Raw genomic sequence first — 22,464 nt, 5'->3', positions numbered from 1 at the left:
AAATTAATTTTGGGTTAATTTCAAATTTGATTTATTGATTACTTTAGGATTAATTGATTAAATTGAAAATAATCAAGTTAAGTTAATAGTTAATTGTGAATTGTTTAAGTTTTGATTAAGTAAATTAATTTTAAATTAAAATTAATTAAAGTAATTTATTTATTAATTAAATTTTAATTAAAGTTACTAATTAATTAAGATAAATTTTAAATTGTTAGTTTAGCGATGAATGGTTTAGTTATCAAAGTTTTGTTTAAATTTTAACAATTTATTTTAATTATTTAAACATTACTTTAATATTAGGATAGATTTATTAACTAGTTATAAGGTAATAATTAATTAAATCAATGTTAGTTTATTAATTTATTATAGTTGTTAACTTATTAGTTTTCTTAATTATTAATAATTTTTGAAAAGGTCGTTTGACTCATGTTATATTCAAACTTAGCCTTAGGTTCATCAAGAAGGAGTTTATAGGATAAGTATCTAGACTATGGTGAGTCATATCGGACATCATAAGAGTAACTACATCTAAGATAACTTCTAAAAAATTATCCTCCTAAAGAACTTAATACTATATTTTAGTTTAACTAGCTCATGTTTGACTGGGCAGCTTCAGCTAGATCCATAAAGTCTAGTGCACTAGGTAGAACACATATGATTCAATCTAGACATGCCTTCGATAGAGTTTCCTTGATGTACTATCATTCCGATCCATTCCGATACTATGTTATTAGGGTTTGGTAAACCTTTTAATTTCTAACCATCATAGTTTAAGTATAAAAATAAATCTAAGTCTAAGAATGCATAATCAATCAATCAAGTAGGTTAACAATTTTTCTATTTACTCTCCTGAGTTATAGCTTAGATATTGTCTATCTAAGAGATTGATCTGACTCTTAGGAACAAATATTGATTCAGTTCAATCATTTTAATTAAACATGACTTAGGTACCTACGCTTGGACTTATATTCTAACGTTTTGACTAAGTAAAGATAGATATGATTTGTTAATTATGTTTGGTTTGTACCCGATTTTGGATCTATTGTATATGGCTCATTGCGATCCAAGTACCATGTTTAGACACTTGGATCCTAAATTGAACTTTTCCAACATTTTTTTAAGTCGCTCCACTTGACCTTTCAAGCTAGAATTTTCTTCCTTAAGTTTTGTAACTTGAGTTGAAGTTCCAACTTAAACTTGGTTAATCGAGTGACTCAAGCTAACTTGCTTCTTAAGGTGATCTATTTCCTTAAGTAGTAAGTTATTTTGTTCCTTGAACTTGGTTAATTTTTTAAAAGAAGAATTTTATAATTTTAAGTATATATTTGACTTGGAAGAAAAAGTTATAATATCAGGACCTTCATAAATGAATACAGATCTATGCCTTCTGTCAGACTCGGTGTCGGATTTAGACTCATACTCTTCCTCAAACTTTGATTTTTCATTTCTTGCCATAAAAGCAAGATGACTCGTGTTCTTCAATTCTTCCATGTTAGATTCATCAGAAGATGATTCATCCTAAGTCACTTGGAGAGCTTTCTTTCTTCTTGTGGATTTTGGCTTCTCCTCCTTCCAATTTGGGCACTTGTGTTTGTAATGACCTTTCTTGTTGCATCCAAAACAGGTCATTTTTTATTTGTTTTGGTTCTAGTTGATTGGTACTTTCTGATTTGTTTTTTCTTTTGAACTTCCTTTTGGTGAACATTCTTCGGATCTTGTTCACCAATTCTTTTTCATTTGTTGGTCTGAGTCTGACTCACTTTTGGGCTCACTTTTAGATTTGAATTTTGTCTCCTTGCTTGTTCTAGGATACAAGGCAATTCCTTTCTCAACTTGACTCGAGTTAGACTGTTCATGCAATTCTAATTCATAAAAGAGTTTGTCTACCTTAAGAATAGAAAGGTCCCTAGAAATTTTATAAGCATCTTCTATCAATTCCCACAATACATTTTGAGGGAAGGCATTTAGAGCATACGTTATTATGTTACGATTTCCTAAGTGATGTCTGATTAAATGGAGGCCATTGAGAATATCTTTAAGTCAAGCATGCAGTTGGGTAGTAATTTCTCTAGGAAGTATTTTGATATTAAATAAATTATTTAATGAAAGATCCCTTTTTGTTATATTGGAGTCATCTGTTCCTTCGTGTAATTTCACCAAAAGATCTTAAAGCTCTTTTGCATTCTTGTAGGGTCTCACTTTGTTTAGTTCCTCCATAGTTAGGTCACACTAGGTTGTGTTTATGGCTTTGTAGTTCATTTGAGCCTTCTTGATCATTAAGGTAGTCCAGTATTCTGGATCTATGGGCTTCCCATCTATCATTGGTGGTGTGGATCCTTTTAGTATGGTGAACTAGAGCTCAATGTCAGACTCAACATAACACTCCATTCTATTCTTTCAGTAGCTAAAATTGTCTCCCTTGAATAGTGGGGGACGAACCATTCTATATCTCTCTTGGTATGAGTTCAACAGTCTTGCATAAAAAGAATTAAGAGATTTCCAAGACTTTCATCTTGGGATTAGTAGTGTGAGATAAAGAATAAAAATATTATTATGATTAAAGAAAACACCTTTAAAGAAAAGAAAAAGTTTTTGAAATTTGTTCGAAAAACTATTAAGTTAATTCAGAGTAACCTGCTCTGATACCAATTAAAGGATCAAAAATGAGATAGAAGGGGAGGGGGGGTTGAGTATCATTCATTTTAAAAGACCTTTTCTTTTATCAAAGTAAGTAGCAGAATAGAAAAATAAAAGCAATATAAATGGCTCGTCTAGTTACTTGGTTCAGAGTCTATGTCGATTTCTACTCCAAGACTCACGATTCTTGATCACATTGTTGGGCAATTCATTATAATTCTTCTTCCCGAAATCTTTGGAAAGAAGTAATTCATATAATGAAAAGGAAGATAATAATACACTACTATCATCTTGTAAATAATGCAAGCTTAAATAAAAGTATATTGATAAAGAAATAGATGTTGAAGCTTGTTGGCACTTCTCGGCATAGCAGCTTGGATGTGAAGTTGAGGCGCAAAACAACAGGAGCACGAGCAGAGTGTTAGTTAGAGCCCTAGAGCCAATCATATGATGATTGTTGTATGAACTCAATGTATCATATTCCTATATATTAATAAAGACATTTCTTTATGGTTATTATACTTACTTGTATTAGTGCCAAATAACTAAGTATAATAGCGTCCTTGAGTAGAAGATTCTTATCTATATCAATCAATTGGTTGAATTGATAGTGAGATGATATAGAGAACACTACTCTTAATCATTCCTAGTCAAGTATTAATATTCAGGGACAATGTTAATGTGATGAGACTAGCATGTAGGTCAACTCGATGACTTGATCTCACAAGTCATGGATATAGAGATATCAAGTTAACACATGGGTATGCATTGGAGAATGTATACTGAATGACCCGCCATGAGAAAGTATCATGGATCGTTATATGAGTGTCATATACTTTCTCATATGACTATTATTATGACTATCAGTCCTTGGACCTGAAGTCACCATAGGTCCCTACATAAGGAGTTGCATACTTTGGCTTCGTCAAACGTCACCCGTAACTGGGTGGACTATAATGGCGATTACTGGGTATGTAACAAATTATGCAGAGGGATGTGAGTGATGTAGATGGGATCTATCCCTCCTATATGACGGGAGTGATATCATGATTCTTGATAGAGTGAGACCACTAAGTGCATGGCTATCCTCAAATGAGTCAATATGAGATATTGAGCTCATTTGATTAGAGTGAGTCTACTTGGGATTCAAGACATAGATTGGTTAGAGGATGACACGGTCTATGCCTCAATTAATCAATGTAGATGTCAAGGATAGAAGGACATTGTCACATATTGTGAGAGTCACAATTAGTAGTCACAATGGTGATGTTGGATCTCAACATTCTTGTAACTTGGGTAGTAATGATGTGTTGCTAGATACTGCTCATTACTTATGTTTCTAAATGGGTTTAGGAGCATTACCAACGTTACAAGAAGCTATAGGGTCACACACAAAGGGCAATTAGATGGAGATTAGGTTCATATGATGAACCAAGAGGATTAGGTTCATATGATGAACCAAATTGAATTAAGTGTAATCCAAATTAGATTAATTAAGTAAGACTCGATTAAGTTAGACTTGAGTTAAACTCAATTGAGGCTAGACTTGAGTTAGACTCAAGTGAGACTTAATGATGATATTCATTGAATTTTGAATTCAATGATAAATGGTGACATTCATTGAATTGTGAATTCAATTTGAATATTAAATTCAAATTTCGATTCAAATTATGAAGAGAAGAGGAGTTTCAAAATGACCATTTAATGAAGAATGAATATTTATTAAATACTCATTAAGACTCATTAATGAGGCTCATTAATGGAGTTAACGAGCATTAAGTATTTTCATTAGATGAAAATACTTAAGCCATTTTACTCTTATTTTTCATAAAAAAACATATCATCATTATTCTTCCTCTCTTCTAGCTCTCTCTCACTCTCCTCCATTGCCGAGCCACCCAAGAGTGCTAGCACACTCTAAGTGGTTCTTCTCCACCTATTGTCCGTGTGGATACGTATAGAGGAGTGTACGCTTGACACTCTCAAGATCTAGCAACCTTTTGGACGAGCGGGATAAGCGAAGGGCTTCGCAACAAGGGTAGCATTTCTTATTCATGTAGATCTAAGGTAGATCTAGGTTAGAAACATGTACATGATTTATTTTTATATATCTTCGTACGGATCCGTGACAAGACTTCGAGGTTTCCGCAACGCAAAAAGCGGTTTTTGCGGCTCGAAGTCCCAACAGTGGTATCAGAGCCACGTGCGAAGCATGTACAAGTTTGTATTTTACTTTTTTGAAAATATTTTAGATCTATAAGTTTCTGTAAGTTTGCTATTTTTATAGTTTTTTTGAGTATTTTTCTCTTAGAAGCAAAGCAACAAGTGCTTGGACACTTGTAGGCTTCGACTACCAAGAAAAACCTTCTGAAACGGCAAGGTCTCGCCCAAATCATTTTGGGACAGCGACTTAAGGTGCTGTTAGATCAAGATGGGGCACTCGCGATATTCATTTCGCGAGAAGGAGCGCTGCCCCTAACCCCGCAAGGGGCATTGTCCCGCGATCGCGCCCGAAAACCGTTAAACGGGACTGCCGGGAAGTTGTGACTCATAAAATCGATAAAATCAGTAGTAAAATTATAGAAATTTATGTAAAATATATAATTTAGAATTATGTATGCGTTTGTGATGGTCATGGCCCAAAAATCCAATTTGATTGGACAGAATTGTGTTGTAATTCATAATATGGCTTGCGCGTCATTTTTGTGTGTTATGTGTGTTGTATATGCGACCTGCGTGTTGTACCTTCTCTTTTATATTCTTATTGTAAATAGATTTTAGACTCGAATGTAACTCGAGTTTCACATTTGTAATGTATAAAATGAAGCGGTGGAAGGTCCACTCAAGAAGGAGTTACGAGGAGGGTGATTTCAACACATGGTGGTCAAAGGGAGGAGCTTGAAGAAGTCGTTGACCCTAGGTTGACTGCCCGATCTTTTCATTGGCTTGAAAAGATTGTAGTAGGGCCATGACCTCATCACAAAATAATTAGTTATCTATCATTGCTTGTGTATGTGATGCATGATAATGTAGGATAATCAGTGCCTTGATGCGTATAAGATACAAATCCACGATTAGATTAGATCTTAATCAAGTCAACTCGATATGCCTACCAAGTTTTGATACCCATCACTACCTCGAACATTTGTTATTGTTGAATCTGCCAAAGCAGAACAATGCATATTATCTTGGTAGGGTGCGGAGGGACAACCTTGGTCCCGCCTATCTAAGCTTGGGTGAGTACAAACTCAATTAGATTGAGCATAATTAGTTAACTCAATTGGATTGAGTAAAACTATAGGCATTTTCCAACGGTTGGACGATAGGATAAAAATTACATTTATACTAAATCTTGGGTAATTCAGCCAAAGCTAACCCAAGTTTTAATATAAATGAGATTTTTGATCCTATAAACAAGAGTTGGATAGAGATGTAATTGATAATTAGTTATCTACCGATCATACTAAGTCTTGGGCGATTTAGCCAAAGCTAACTTAAGGCGTAGTATGATGTGGATCTTGTCCCGCAAGGATTATAGCTAATTGGTACGAATCTAGTAGTGTGGTTTGACCACATCCATGACTTGATTCTACAAAGGCTCTATAATTTAGTGGGAGCATCATTTAGTTAAAGGCCTAATTAAATGATAAATGGAATATGATATTTACTTTCTGCATTATTTTTGTTGTAGATTGCCATGTCGACAAACATGAACACGAACACCTTCTCTCCGCGTTCTGTCCTTGACAAGGACAAGCTCAATGGAGATAATTTCCCTAGACTGGTACAGGAATCTGAGAATCGTTATCACAAAAGAAAGAAAACTGTACGTCCTGGAGCAGCCCATTCTGGAGGCACCTCCTGCCACTGCCACGCAAGCAGACTGAGATGCTTATAAGAAGCATCATGATGATGCATTAGATGTGTCTTGCCTCATGCTCACAACCATGAACTCTGAGCTTCAGAAGCAACACGAGTTGATGATTGCCTATGATATGGTTGAACATCTTCGTCAACTATATCAAGGGTAAGACAAGGGCAAAGGCAAGGTAATAAAACCTAAATGAGGGGTTGCCAAGGATACTACCTACTTCCACTTCGGTCAGACCGGGCACTGGAAGAGGAACTGCAAAGGATACATGGAAGATCTTAAGAAGAAGAGAAATAAGATTTCTAATTCAGGTATACATGTTATAGAAGTCAATCTCTCTATTTCATCATCATGGGTATTAGATACCGGATGTGCTTCTCACATTTGTACTAATGTGCAGGTGTTGAGAAATAGCAGGGCATTGATGAAGGGCAAGGTGGACCTATGAGTAGGCAATGGAGCACAGGTTTCTACTGTTGCTATAGGGACTTACTATCTATCTCTGCCCTCTGGGCTTGTACAAGAACTAGATGAATGTTGTTATGTGCCTGCTCTTACTAAGAACATAATTTCAGTTTCTTGTTTGGACAAGAAAGGTTTTTCATTTATAATAAAGAACAAATGCTGTTCAATTTATTTAAATGATATGTTCTATTGTAGTGCATCTCTGATGAACGGACTCTACATTCTAGACTTAGAGAACCCCATCTATAACATATATACCAAGAGGTTCAAATCAAATGAAATAAACCAAACATATCTTTGGCATTGTCGCTTAGGTCATATAAATGACAAATGCTTATCCCAGCTCCATAAAGATGGTTTGCTGGACTAATTTCATTTAGAATCATATGAGACATGCGAGTCATGCCTATTGGGCAAGATGACCAAGACTCCCTTTAGTGGACATAGCGAAAGAGCGATTGACTTGTTAGGACTTATACATAGTGATGTATGTGGCCCTTTCAATGTCGCTGCCAGAGGTGGTTATTGGTACTTCATTGCAATTACTGATGACTTCAATATATATGGTTTTGTGTATCTGATGACACATAAGTAAGAATCCTTTGAAAAGTTCAAAGAATTCAAGAATGAAGTGCAAAACCAGCTTGGGAAGAGTATTAAGATACTTCGATCAGATCGAGGTGGTGAATACCTTAGCCATGAGTTTCGTGACTATCTAGTTGAGTGTGGGATTCTATCCCAACTCACTCCTCTTGGAACACCACAATGGAATGGTATATCCGAAAGGAGGAATCGTACCCTATTAGATATGGTACGGTCTATGATAAGTAACACAGATCTTCCTATATCTCTTTGGGGCTATGCTCTGGACACAACAGTCTTCATACTCAACCGTGTTCCATCCAAGGCTATGATAAAGACACCATATAGGATATGGACTGGGAGAGATGCCCAGGTGTCTTTTATGAGGATTTGGGGTTGTGAGGCTTATGTTCAACATCAAGTTTCAGACAAACTGGGACCCAAATATGATAAGTGCTATTTTATAGGATATCCCAAGGAAACGAAGGAATATTACTTCTACATTCCCAGTCAACACAATGTAGTTGTGGCTAAGACTTGGGTATTTCTAGAAAGGTACTTTGTTTCTAGAAAAACTAGTGGGAGTACGTTCAATATTGAAGAAGTTCAGGATATGGACCATAACACTGAAGCCTTAATGGAAGTTGAACTGGAACTACAAATTGTTGTGGATGATGAGATTGTTCCACAAGGAGTTGAGGAACAACAACCAGTTCAAGTAGACCTACCTCTTCGCAGGTCTGATAGGGTACGTCGTCAGCCTGAGAGATTCTCATTTCACTTGTCTGACTATGATGACGTTATGCTCGTTGAGAATGAGCCTACCTCTTATCAGGAAGCTGTGATGAGACCAGATTCTGAGTCATGGCTAGAGGCCATGAGATCCGAGATGGAATCCATGTACACCAACCAAGTATGGACTTTGGTTGATCCACCTGAAGGTGTCAAACCCAATGGATGTAAGTGGGTCTTTAAGAGAAAGACTGACATGGATGGACTTATTACCTATAAGGGTCGCTTGGTAGGTAAAGGTTTCAAGCAAATTCATGGTATTGACTATGATGAAACCTTTTCTCTAGTAGTGATGTTTAAGTCCATTCGGATCATGCTTGCTATTACAGCATACCATGTTTATGAGATCTGGCAGATGGATGTCAAACCCGCGTTTCTGAATGGAAACTTGCTCGAGGATGTGTACATGACACAACCTGAGGGTTTTTAGATCCACTATATACTGGCAGTGTATGCAAGCTGCATAAGTCTATTTATGAACTAATGCAAGCTTCTCGGAGCTAGAATCTTCGATTCGATGATGCGATCAAACAGTTTGGTTTCATCAAGAATAAAGATGAACCCTGTGTCTACAAGAAGGTTGTAGGTAACACAATTGTCTTCCTTCTATTGTATGTGGATGACATACTACTCATTGGGAATGACATCCCTTGTTGTAATCTGTAAAGACTTGGCTAGGGAATTGTTTCTCAATGTAGGACTTAGGTGAAGCAGCCTGCATTCTAGGCATATAGATCTATAGAGATAGATCTAAGAGATTGCTTGGCCTAAGTCAGAGTACATATATTGACAATGTATTACTACGGTTTGCCATGCAGAACTCCAAGAAGGGATTTCTGCCGATGTCACATGGTGTGAGTTTTTCGAAAACTCAAAGTCCCTCTTCTAGAGAGGAGAGAGACCGCATGGATAAAATACCCTATGCTTCAGCCATAGGATCTATCATGTACGCCATGCTATGTACTTGTCCTGATATTTCGTATGCTTTGAGCATGACGAGCAGATACCAGTCAGATCCAGGTTAGCATCACTAGATAGCAGTCAAGAATATTCTTAAGTACTTAACAAGGACTAAAGAATATTTCTTGATATTTGGAGGCGATGATGAGCTAGCTGTAAAGGGTTACAGTGATGATAGCTTTCAAACTGACCAGGATGATTATAGATCGCAGTCTGGGTTCGTGTTTTGCTTGAATGGTGGTGCTGTGAGCTGGAAGAGTTCGAAGCAGGACACAGTTGCTGATTCTATAATAGAGGCAGAGTATATTGCTGCATCAGAAGCAGCAAAGTTCATTACTGATCTTGGGATGGTTCCTAGCATAGCCGATCCTATAGAGCTCTATTGTGACAACAATGGAGCAATTACACAGGCTAAGGATCCTCGCTCACACCAGCGGACTAAACACATACTACTGCGCTTCCATCTCATTCGAGAGATCATCGATAGTGGAGATGTGAAGATTTGCAGAGTACCCACAGAGGCTACGTCGCTGATCCCTTGACCCAGGCTTTGGCACAAAGAAAGCATGATGGTTACACTAGGTCATTGGGCCTTAGAGCCTACATTGATTGACACTAGTGCTAGTGGGAGATTGTTAGTTAGAGCCGTAGAGCCAATCATATGATGATTGTTGTATGGACTCATTGTATCATATTCCTATGTATATAAAGGTATTTGTTTTGGTTATTATACTTACTGGTATTGGTGCCAAATAACTAAGTATAATAGCGTCCTTGAGTAGAAGGTTCTTATCTATATCAATCGATTGGTTGAATCGATAGTGAGATGATATAGAGAACACTACTCTTAATCATTCCTAGTCAAGTATTAACATTTAGGGATAATGTTAATGCGACGAGACTAGCATGTAGGTCAACTCGATGACTTGATCTCACAAGTCATGGATATAGAGATATCGAGTTGACACATGAGTATGCATTGGAGAATGTATACTGAATGACCCGCCATGAGAAAGTATCATGAATCGTTATATGAGTGTCATATACTTTCTCATGTGGCTATTAGTATGACTATTAGTCCTTGGACCTGAAGTCACCATGGTTCCCTACATAAGGAGTTGTATACTTTGGCTTCGTCAAACGTCACCCGTAACTGGGTGGACTATAAAGGCGATTACTGGGTATGTAACAAATTATGCGGAGGGATGTGAGTGATATAGATGGGATCTATCCCTCCTATATAACGGGAGTGACATCGTTATTCTTGATAGAGTGAGACCACTAAGTGCATGGACATGCCCAAATGAGTCAATATGAGATATTGAGCTCATTTGATTATAGTGAGTCTACTTGGAGTTTAAGATTTAGATTGATCAGAGGATGACACCGTCTATGCCTCAAATTGATCAATCTAGATGTCAAGGATAGAAGAACATTGTCATATATTGTGAAGAGTCACAATTAGTAGTCACAAGGTGATGTTGGATCTCAACATTCTTGTAACTTGGGTAGTAATGATGTGTTGCTAGATACCGCTCATTACTTATGCTTCTAAATGGGTTTAGGAGCATTGCCAACGTTACAAGAACCTATAGGGTCACAAAAAAAGGGCAATTAGATGGAGAATAGGTTCATATGATGAACCAAGAGAATTAGGTTCATGTGATGAACCAAATTGGATTAAGAGTAATCCAAATTAAACTAATTGAGTTGGACTCAATTTGATTCATGTGTCCAATGAGTCTAATTTAAATTATGACTCATTGAATCAATTTAATTTAATGAATAGAGATTCATTAAATCAAATTGACTTGAATCTATGGTTGGATTTGATCAACCATGGGAGATATATGGGTCAAGTTTGACTTGACTTGAGAGGGAAGATGAAAGGTCAAGTTTGACTTGACCAATGCCACATCATTTGTGTGTTGGCATATAGTGGGCCAATGATGATGTTCCACATCATCAAGGTTGGATTATGTGTGTGACACCTCATGAAGGATACCAAGAGCCATGACTCTTGGTATTCCATGGAGTTTAAAACTCCTCATGAAGTGGCCGGCCACATTATTGTGTGGGTTATAATTTTGTGATTCATTCACTCCTTCTTCTTCCTCCTCTCAACTTCTTCTCTCCCTCTCCTCCACCTTGGCCGAAATCTTCAAGAGTGCTAGCACACTCTAAGGTTTCTTCTCCATTTTTTGCTCGTGTGGATACACATAGAGGGGTGTTCATTTGACACCCTTGAGATCCGGTAAATTTTGGACGAGTAGGATAAGCGAAGGGCTTCGCATCAAAGGTATAACTTCTCTACCATGTAGATCTAGTGTAGATCTAGGATTAGAAAACATGTACACAAAAATTTTAATCTTCGCACGGATCCAGTGGTATGGAACTTCGGGGTTTCCGCAACGCAAAAAGCGGTTTTTGCGGCCCGAAAGTTCCAACAGTGGTATCAGAGCCACGTGCGAAGCGTGTACTTGTTTTTTTTTTATTTTTATAAAAAATTATAGTTCTATAAGTTTCTGTGATTTTATTAATTTTATGATTTTTAAGAGTATTTTTCTCGTAGAAGCGAAGCAACAAGTGTTTGAACACTTGTAGGTTTCGACTACCAAGAAACACCTTCCGTAACGGTAACGTCTCGCCCAAAGTGTTTTGGGACAGCGGCTAAAGGCACTGTAAGATCGTTGAGGGACACTCGTGAGACTCATTTTGCGAGAAGGGGTGATGCCCCTAACCCCGCAAGGGGCATTGTCCTGCGATCGCGCTCGAAAATCACTAAACGGGACCGCCGGGAAATTGCGACTCATAAAATCGTAAAAATATTAATAAAATTACAGAAATTTATATAAAATACATAATTTATAATTATGTATGATTTGTGATGGTCATGGCCCAAAAAACCCCAAATTGGATTGGTTACATGTGTTGTAACTCATAATATGGCCTACGCGCCATTTTTGTGTGATTGTGCATGTTGTATATGTGATATGCGACCTGCGCGTCGTGCCTTTCTATTTTATTTCCTATTGTAAAATAGTTTAGACTTGAATATAACTCGAGTTTCATCTTTGTAATGTACAAAATGGAGCTGTGGAAGGTCCACTCGAGGAGGAGTTACGAGGAGGGTGAGAGCAACACATGGCGGTCAAAGGGAGGAGCTTGGAGAAGCTGTTGACCTTAGGTTGACCGTCCGATCTTCTCATTGGCTTGAGAAGATCGTAGTAGGGCCATGACCTAATCACAGTTTAATTAATTGCTTGTGTGTGTGTATGTGATGCATGCTAGAGTAGAATAATTAATTAGTGTCTTGACGATTAGATTAGATCTTAATCGCGTATATGATACACATCAACGATTAGATTAGATCTTAATCACGTCAACTCAAAATGCCTACCATGCCGTGATATCCATCACTACCTCGATCACATGTTGTTGTTGAATCTGCCAAAGCAGAGGAACAGATATTATCTTTGTAGGGTGCGGAGGGATAATCTTGGTCCAGCCTATCAACGCCTGGGTGAGTACAAACTCAATCAGATTGAGTAAAACTAGTTAAACTCAAATGGATCGGGTTTAACTATAGGCATTTTCCAATGGTTGTTAGATAGGTCAAAATCACATTTAGATTAACTCTTGGGTGATTTAGCCAAAGCTAACTCAAGTTTTAATATACATGCGGATCTTGATCCTATAAACAAGAGTTGTATAGAGATGTAATTGGTAATTAGTTACCTACCGATCATACTAAGTCTTGGGCGATTTATCCAAAGCTAACTCAAGGCGTAGTATGATGTGGATCTTGTCCCGAAAGAATTATAGCTAGTTGGTTAGAATCTAGTAGGTGTGGTTTGACCACATCCATGACTTGATTCTACAAAAGTTCTATAATTCAGTGGGAGCTTCATTTAGTTAAAGGCTTAATTAAATGATTAGTGGAATATGATATTTATTTTCTGCATTTTCTGTTGTAGATTGCCATGTCGTCAAACACTAACACCTTCTCCCTCCATTCTGTCCTTAATAAGGACAAGCTCAATGGAGCTAATTTCCTGGACTGGTACAGGAACCTGAGAATTATTCTCACTCAGGAAAGGAAACTGTATGTCCTGGAGACGCCCATTCCCGAGGCACCTCCTGCCACTGCCACGCGAGCTGACTGTGATGCTTATAAGAAGCATCAAGATGACGCATTAGATGTGTCCTGTCTCATGGTCGCAACCATGAACTCTGAGCTTCAGAAGCAACACGAGTTGATGGTTGCTTATGATATGGTTGAATATCTTCATCAACTATATCAAGGACAAGCTAGGCACGAGAGATTCGAGATCTCTAAGGCACTGTTTCAGTGCAAGATGCAAGACAGGACTCCCGTAGGTCCATATTGTTAGTTAAAGCCCTAGAGCCAATTATTTGATGATTGTTGTATGGACTCATTGTATCATATTTCTTATGTATATAAAGGCATTTGTTTATGGTTATTATGCTTACTTATATTGGTGCCAAATAACTAAGTATAATAGCGTCCTTGAATAGAAGGTTCTTACTTATATCAATCGATTGGTTGAATCGATAGTGAGATGATATAGGCAACACTACTCTTAATCATTCCTAGTCAAGTATTAACATTCAGGGACAATGTTAATGCGACGAGACTAGCATGTAGGTCAACTCGATGACTTGATCTCACAAGTCATGGATATGGAGATATCAAGTTGACACATGGGTATGTATTGGAGAATGTATACTGAATGACCCGCCATGAGAAAGTATCATGGATCGTTATATGAGTGCCATATACTTTCTCATGTGGCTATTAGTATGACTATTAGTCCTTAGACCTGAAGTCACCATGGTTCCCTACATAAGGACTTACATACTTTGGCTTCGTCAAACGTCACCCGTAACTGGGTGGATTATCAAGACGATTACTAGGTATGTAACAAATTATGCGGAGGGATATGAGTGATGTAGATGGAATCTATCCCTCCTATATGACGGGAGTGACATCATTATTCTCAATAGAGTGAGACCACTAAGTGCATGGCCATACCCAAATGAGTCAATATGAGATGTTGAGCTCATTTGATTGAGTGAGTCTACTTGGGATTCAAGATTTAGATTGATTAGAGGATGACACGGTCTATGCCTCATATTCATCAATCTAGATGTCAAGGATAGAAGGACACTTGCCATATATTGTGAAGGGTCACAACTAGTAGTCACAAGGTGATGTTGGATCTCAACATTCTTGTAACTTGGGTAGTAATGATGTGTTGCTAGATACCGCTCATTACTTATGCTTCTAAATGAGTTTAGGAGCATTGCCAATGTTACAAGAACCTATAGGGTCACACACAAAGAGAAATTAGATGGAAATTAGGTTCATATGATGAACCAAGAGGATTAGGTTCATGTGATGAACCAAATTGGATTAAGAGTAATCCAAAGTAAACTATTTGAGTTGGACTCAATTTGGTTCATGTGTTAAATGAGTCTAATTTGGACTTAGACTCATTGAGCCAATTTAATTCAATGAATAGAGATTCATTAAATTAAAATTGACTTGAACCAATGGTTAGATTTGATCAACCATGGGAGAGAAGTGGCCAAGTTTGACTTGACTTGAGAGGAAGATGAAAGGTCAAGTTTGACTTGACCATTGCCACCTCATTTGTGAGTTGGCATTGAGTGGGCTAATTATGATGTGCCACATCATCAAGGCTGGCACATGTGTGTGTCACCTCATGAGGGAGATCAAGAGTTGTGACTCTTGATATCTCATGGAGATTTAAAAGCCTTCTTGAAGTGGTCGGCCACTTAATTCACAAGTGTGAGTTTCATTTGGTTTTGGTAGCCTCCTTCTTCCTCTCTACCATTTTTCTCTCCCTCTCCTCCACCATTGCTGATCCTCTAAGGTTTCTAGCATATCTTTAGAGGTTCTCTCCATAGATTTGTTCATGTGGATACACATAGAGGGTTGTACACTTGACAACCTTGAGATCCGGCAAACCTTGGACGAGCGGGATTTGCGAAGGGCATCGCATCAAGGGTAATCTCTTTTTCTTTGTAGATCTAGTGTAGATCTAGGTTAGAGAAACTCATACACGTAGAAAATTTTTGTTTTATAACTTCGCACGGATCCGGTGGCATGGGATTCGTGGTTTTTGCAACGTAAAAAGTGGTTTTTGCGGCCCGAAAAACCCAACACATATGTACTCAAGATGATTGGGTGCATAGAAAACCTATAGAGGTTGGGATTTCCCCTTGGCCAAGAGCTGGCCACTGACTTGATCTTGCAATCCTTGCCGTAGAGCTACAGTCAATTTGTCATGAATTACAACATGAATGAAATTGACAAGCCACTGCCCGAGCTGCTTAGCATGTTGAGAACTGCTGAGCTCAACCTTAAGAAGGTTAAGCCCAACTCCATTTTGATGGTACAAAAACATAAGGGTAAGGGCAAGACTAAAGGTAAGGGAAAGTCCAAAGCTAAGGGCAAAGGCAACGCACTGAAACCCAAAGGAGGGGTTGCCAAGGATGCTACATGCTTCCACTGCGGTCAGACCGGGCACTGGAAGAGGAACTGCAAAGTGTACCTGGAAGATCTTAAAAAGAAGAGAAGTGAGAATTCTACTTCAGGTATATATGTTATATAAGTTAATCTCTCTATTTCATCATCATGGGTATTAGATACCGGATGTGCTTCTCACATTTGTACTAATGTGCAGGTGTTGAGAAATAGCAGGGCATTGATGAAGGGCAAGGTGGACCTATGAGTAAGCAATGGAGCATGGGTTGCTACTGTTGCTATAGGGACTTACTATCTATCTCTGCCCTCTGGGCTTGTACAAGAACTAGATGAATGTTGTTATGTGCTTGCTCTTACTAAGAATATAATTTCAGTTTCTTGTTTGGACAAGAAAGGTTTTTCATTTATAATAAAGAACAAATATTGTTCAATTTATTTAAATGATATGTTCTATTGTAGTGCATCTCTGATGAACGGAATCTACATTCTAGACTTAGAGAACCCCATCTATAACATATATACCAAGAGGTTCAAATCAAATGAAATAAACCAAACATATCTCTGGCATTGTCGCTTAGGTCATATAAATGACAAATGCTTATCCCAGCTCCATAAAGATGGTTTGCTGGACTAATTTCATTTAGAATCATATGAGACATGCGAGTCATGCCTATTGGGCAAGATGACCAAGACTCCCTTTAGTGGACATAGCAAAAGAGCGATTGACTTGTTAGGACTTATACATAGTGATGTATGTGGCCCTTTCAATGTCGGTGCCAGAGGTGGTTATTGGTACTTCATTGCATTTACTGATGACTTCAATAGATATGGTTATGTGTATCTGATGACACATAAGTCAGAATCCTTTGAAAAGTTCAAAGAATTCAAGAATGAAGTGCAAAACCAGCTTGGGAAGAGTATTAAGATACTTCGATCAGATCGAGGTGGTGAATACCTTAGCCATGAGTTTCGTGACTATCTAGTTGAGTGTGGGATTCTATCCCAACTCACTCCTCTTGGAACACCACAGTGGAATGGTATATCCGAAAGGAGGAATCGTACCCTATTAGATATGGTACGATCTATGATAAGTAACACAGATCTTCCTATATCTCTTTGGGGCTATGCTCTGGACACAGGAGTCTTCATACTCAACCGTGTTCCATCCAAGGCTATGATAAAGACACCATATAGGATATGGACTGGGAGAGATGCCTAGGTGTCTTTTATGAGGATTTGGGGTTGTGAGGCTTATGTTCAACATCAAGTTTCAGACAAACTGGGACCTAAATATGATAAGTGCTATTTTATAGGATATCCCAAGGAAACGAAGGGATATTACTTCTACATTCCCAGTCAACACAATGTAGTTGTGGCTAAGACTTGGGTATTTCTAGAAAGGTACTTTGTTTCTAGAAAAACTAGTGGGAGTACGTTCAATATTAAAGAAGTTCAGGATATGGACCATAGCACTGAAGCCTTGATGGATGTTGAACTGGAACCACAAATTGTTGTGGATGATGAGATTGTTCCACAAGGAGTTGAGAAATAACAACTAGTTCAAGTAGACCTACCTCTTTGCAGGTCTGATAGGGTACGTCGTCAGTCTGAGAGATACTCATTTCTCTTGTCTGACCAAGATGACGCTATGCTCATTCAGAATGAGCCTACCTCTTATCAGGGAGCAGTGATGAGACCAGATTCTGAGAAATGGCTAGAGGCCATGACATTCGAAATGGAATCCATGTACACCAACCAAGTATGAACTTTGGTTGATTCACTTGAAGGGATAAAACCCATTGGGTGTAAGTGGGTCTTTAAGAGAAAGACTGACATGGATGGACAGATATATAAGGGTCGCTTGGTAGCTAAAGGTTTCAAGCAAATTCATGGTATTGACTATGATGAAACGTTTTCTCCAGTAGCGATGTTTAAGTCCATTCGGATCATGCTTGCTATTGCAGCATACCACGATTATCAGATCTGGCAGATGGATATCATAACCGCGTTTCTGAATGGAAACTTACTCGAGCATGTGTACATGACACAACTTGAGGGTTTTGTAGATCCACAGCATAGTGGCAGAGTATGGAAGCTGCATAAGTCCATTTATGGACTAAAGTAAGCTTCTCAGAGCTGGAATTTTTGATTCGATGATGCGATCAAACAGTTTGGTTTCATCAAGAATTGCAATAGTTTGGTTTTGTTGCAATTCTAATTCTAATTCTAACTTTGTATTCTTGATTTCTAGCGCCCTAATCTAACTTTTCTCTGTTTTCTCTTTTGATCTAGTTTTTTTTCATCTTTTCTTTTGTAAACATATCTTGCAATCTTTAGCATATGAATTATTCTAGACATTTTTCTTGTTCCTTTTGTCTTTTCTTTCTTGTTTTCATTATGCACTTTCTTTCTTGCAATTTAAATTCTGCATTTTCTTTCTTGCTTTTCATATTGCATTTTATTTCTTGTCTTTGATTCTTCATTTTATAATTTTTTCATGAATATCCATGAGCACTAACATGTCAAGCAGGCCCATGAGAAATTTTTCTACACCCTTTTTTGCAAAATTTTTATCTCCCATTGTGCAACCTCAAATTAAAGCAGAAAGTTTCCAACTAGACCCAGAGATAATTTTCATGATACAAGGTCACAAATTTAGAGAAGTATCAGAAAGTCCTTATTTGCATCTTGAAACATTTTTAGAGATTTGTGATTTGGTGAAATGTGAAGGAGTATCAGCAGATGCAGTTCGATTGATGACATTTCCTTTCAGTATCAAGGATAAAGTAAGGACTTGGCTATATTCTCTCTGTCCTCAAAGCATCACAAGTTGGGAACAATTGGAGAAGCAATTTCTGAATCATTTTTTTACCTCCAAGTAGAACAGTGTATATGAGGAATTGCATAACAAATTTTGCTCAAACATATGGAGAATCATTATTTGAAGCATGGGATAGATTCAAGAGTCTTCAAAGACAGTGCCCTCATCATGGTTTTAAAAAATGGTTGATTTTGCACATATTCTATGGAGGAATTTCTTTCTCAGACAAGAGTTTATTGGATTCATCAGCTGGAGGTTATTTTATGGACAAAAGTGTAGATGAAGCTTATTCATTAATTGATCAAGTGACATTGAACCTCCATGAATGGTCAAACAAAAGTTGGATGGAATTTCCCTCAGATATTCAAGAAGTGCAAGCCATAAATGTAAGAGAGCCTGTCAAACAAAATGAAGTTCAACCACCTAAAAATGTTGAAATTCACAAGTCACAGAGTGAGGAGTTCAAACATTTGGGGGCAAAGCTTGATAGTATTGTTTCAAAATGGTTTAAAGAATATCTCCCTCCTACACAGTCAAGATCTAATGAAAAGTGTGATGATGTTGGGTTGAGAAGTGGCAAAAATCATGAAGAACTTATGAAGAATGACATATTTAGAATTGAGGAGAAGAATAATAGAAGATCATAAGAACTTAGTTCCATTTCTCCAGGAAGTTCCCAAAGGCCACAAGTACCTTTCCCTCAACGATTAATCACACCAACACTAGATAAGCAAGTTGGACCTCCTCCAAAAGCTCAAAGGGAATTTGGGAAAAAGGAAGTTCAGTCTTTCCCAGGACCTTCACTAAGGGTTCCTTTTCCACAAAGGTTAGTGGGGGTCAATGAAAATAAAGACTTCGGCAAATCCTGTGACACTAATATGGTTGAGTTCAGATTTTTGAATGTATATGAAGATGAGGATTTTATTGATAATGCAGTGGTAAATAAGTTTTCAGATCTACCTCAAAATTTTATAGGGTGTTATAGTGACATTGAATTTTCAGATGATGAATGTGATGTGGTAGATCAACTTAAAACTGCAAGTGAAGTTATTGATCCTCTTGTTATTGATTCTCCTATTGAGGACATAGATGTTGGTTTATTTTTTGATGTATGTGTTGATGATAATGATATGAAAGAATGTGTAGGGAGCTGTGTTGTGGAAGCAGCATCTCATGGATCACCACCTTTGTCAACACAGCCCTTAGAGTTTTTAAGAATTGATCATGTTGTGGAACATTGTGTAGGGACTTATGCAGAGCTAGCAGAGTCTCAAGAATCACCATCATTGATATCATCAACACCTGAGCTAGAGCCAGAACCATCATTTGATTCAGAGGAAGTCACATCTACATGTTTAGAAATTTTAGGTATTTCTCAGCAAAGTAAGGTTAGTATTTCTTGTGATCTTTTGGAAAACTTTATGGAGGTACCTATAATTGACTTTGTTGGATGTGATTCAGTTTTTATTACTTATTCATCTTATCTTGATATGGTTCTAGCTCTATTGTAACACCCCAAATTTCATGATTTGGAGTCCTAAAAGACCTTATTAAAATCTAGAAATGCTTTAGAAAAATTCTAGAGATTTTTAGAAATTTTTAGAGTATTTTTATGAAATTTTTGGAGTTCGTTTGGTATTTTTACCAAGAGGAAAAGGTAGAAAAAAAAAGGGAAAAGAATATGTTGAAGTCGGGTTTTGAACCCAAGAGCTCGGACCCGAGCAAAACCGGATCAACCAACTGGGCTAGCAATTGTTGCTTGATTAAATAAAGGAAGAATCTTATTTAATGAGCAGAAGTTAATAACAAGAATTAATAGAAAAAAAATTGGTTACAGGCAGGATTCGAACCCACAAGCCAAACTTTAACCCACGCACGCGCTGACCAAGTGTGCTAGCAATCGGTTCTGTTTAGAATAGGAAACAAAAATTTGTTAAGCAATAACCGAACTTAAGAATAACCCTAGGTTATAAAAAGAGGTTAAGTTAAGAGAGGATTTATTTCTCTCGATCCCTCTCCCCTTCTCTCGAGTTCGACGGCGTGGCTTTTCTCAGCGAAGACGCAGCGAGCAATCCGGTGTCTACGGCGGCCGGCCAAGGTTCTCCAAAGGGTTTCTCCACCTTAAGCTCTTCTCGTTGAGGAGGAGTCGTGAGCATGAAGTAGGGCCGAGATCTCAAGCCTTCCGAACCCTAGAACCTTCCTCCTTCTCGGTTTGAGTCCAAGAACCGAAGGTAAGTCGCTTACTCACCTGCGGTAAGATAGCTTCGAAGTTCAATTCTTGTTCCTTTTTCTTGTTCCCGAAGCTCTGGAGGAAACCTAGGGCTGTGAGTCGCCGAATGATGGAACGAGAAATGATTTGAGTCCTTTCCTATGAAGTTCTCATTTTGATTTATGCCTTCCTCGATGTTATTGATTCAGTTGGGGATTTTTAATAGATTTCTATAAGAATTTGGATGTTGCAAGTTTTCTCTTTGCTTTGTTTCAGATTTGAGAAAGGTTGTGTAGAATTGGTGATTGTTTTGCTTTCCTGTGTGGTTTTGATTCACGGATTGATTTGGTACTTCCTTGTATTTTTGAAGCATCTGTGAAGTTGTTGCATTAGTAAATTTAACGTAGATACTTCACCTAACTTCTTAGGAGTTTTGGAATTATGGAACAATTAATGATGTAGTATATATTTTATCATGCACTAATAGATTTCATATTCATTAAGTGCAGATTTAGTTTAGTTTCATTAAGCAAGGTTTAGTTTAGTTTTTAGCATGAACAACCTTAGTTTTGGGAGTATTCAGTAGTGCATGTGTTACTAGTTTTTCCCATGAAATTTTAGAACATCCACTTTGTTCTTACAGATTTCATTAAGCAGTATAGTGCAGATTTGTTAAGCTTAGGATGTAGATTTGCTTAAACTATTTAGTTTCTTTAGCAGTACGGATTCAAATTCAAGTTTTCATTCTATATATTAGTTTTCGGTTTGAGTTTATAGTTTAGTAAACCAGTTTAGATTATGTTGAAGCATGCTTAAAGATTTCAGAATTGTTTTCCTTTGTTTTAAATCTGTTGTAGCATGTTTGAAGAAGTTAGATATGCTTTCTTTTGATTTGTCTCTGATTTAGCATGCTTATAGAAGTCAGATTTTCTTTCCTTTAATTTAATTATGTTGTAGCATGCCTATGTTTTTTAAAGAGTTTAAGAAAAGTATAAGAAAGATAAAGATAAGTATAAGAAAGATAAAGAAGAGAAAGAAAAGGCCGAGGCCTTAAGTAGATCCCAAGAGTCAAGACTTTAGGGATTTTTGGCACACAAGGTGCCTATTAAAATGCCGAGGCATTTAAAGAAGAAGTAATTAAGATTATAAGTATTTTACTTTTAAGAAGAGGCTAGTACCCGACATCCAAGAGCTTGTCGTTAAACAAATCCAGGTGTCCAATTCCGAGGTCTTGGCCCTGGTAGACCGAGGTCTGCTCTTTTAGGATTGGTGGCTCGCTACCCCAACCTATTAGGGAACGCGCATAAGATGGTACTATGCCTGGGCCCAAGAAGAAGTTGATTATTATTTTGAAGTATTATAAGTATAAGTTTTTGAATAAGTAAAGCAAGTTTTTCATAAACATAAAGTATTAAAGATTAAGTTAGAACAAATGAAATAAGATTCAGAAGGTGTTTAGAATTCAGTAAGTTTAGTCCTTTATGCTAGCATGATTGTATAGATTTACTTTACATGTTTAGCCTTTCAGTATGTTTCTTTCACTAGTAGATGAGCATGAGTAGATTTCCTTTTGAGTATTCAGTTTTAGC

General features: G+C 37.4%; 1 non-coding gene across 1 annotated transcript; it reads right to left on the bottom strand.

Moving 5' to 3' along the window:
• Window positions 1-18,735: 18,735 nt before the first annotated feature.
• On the bottom strand, window positions 18,736-18,841 carry LOC122035489. Its single transcript, XR_006127038.1, has one exon. It is a non-coding gene; the product is annotated as a small nucleolar RNA R71 (small nucleolar RNA).
• Window positions 18,842-22,464: the final 3,623 nt, after the last annotated feature.

The sequence above is a fragment of the Zingiber officinale genome, chromosome 11B, assembly GCF_018446385.1.
Source record: "Zingiber officinale cultivar Zhangliang chromosome 11B, Zo_v1.1, whole genome shotgun sequence".
NCBI lineage: Eukaryota > Viridiplantae > Streptophyta > Magnoliopsida > Zingiberales > Zingiberaceae > Zingiber > Zingiber officinale.
Note: the sequence above shows the minus strand (reverse complement) of the source record. Positions and strands in the feature narration are given on the sequence as shown.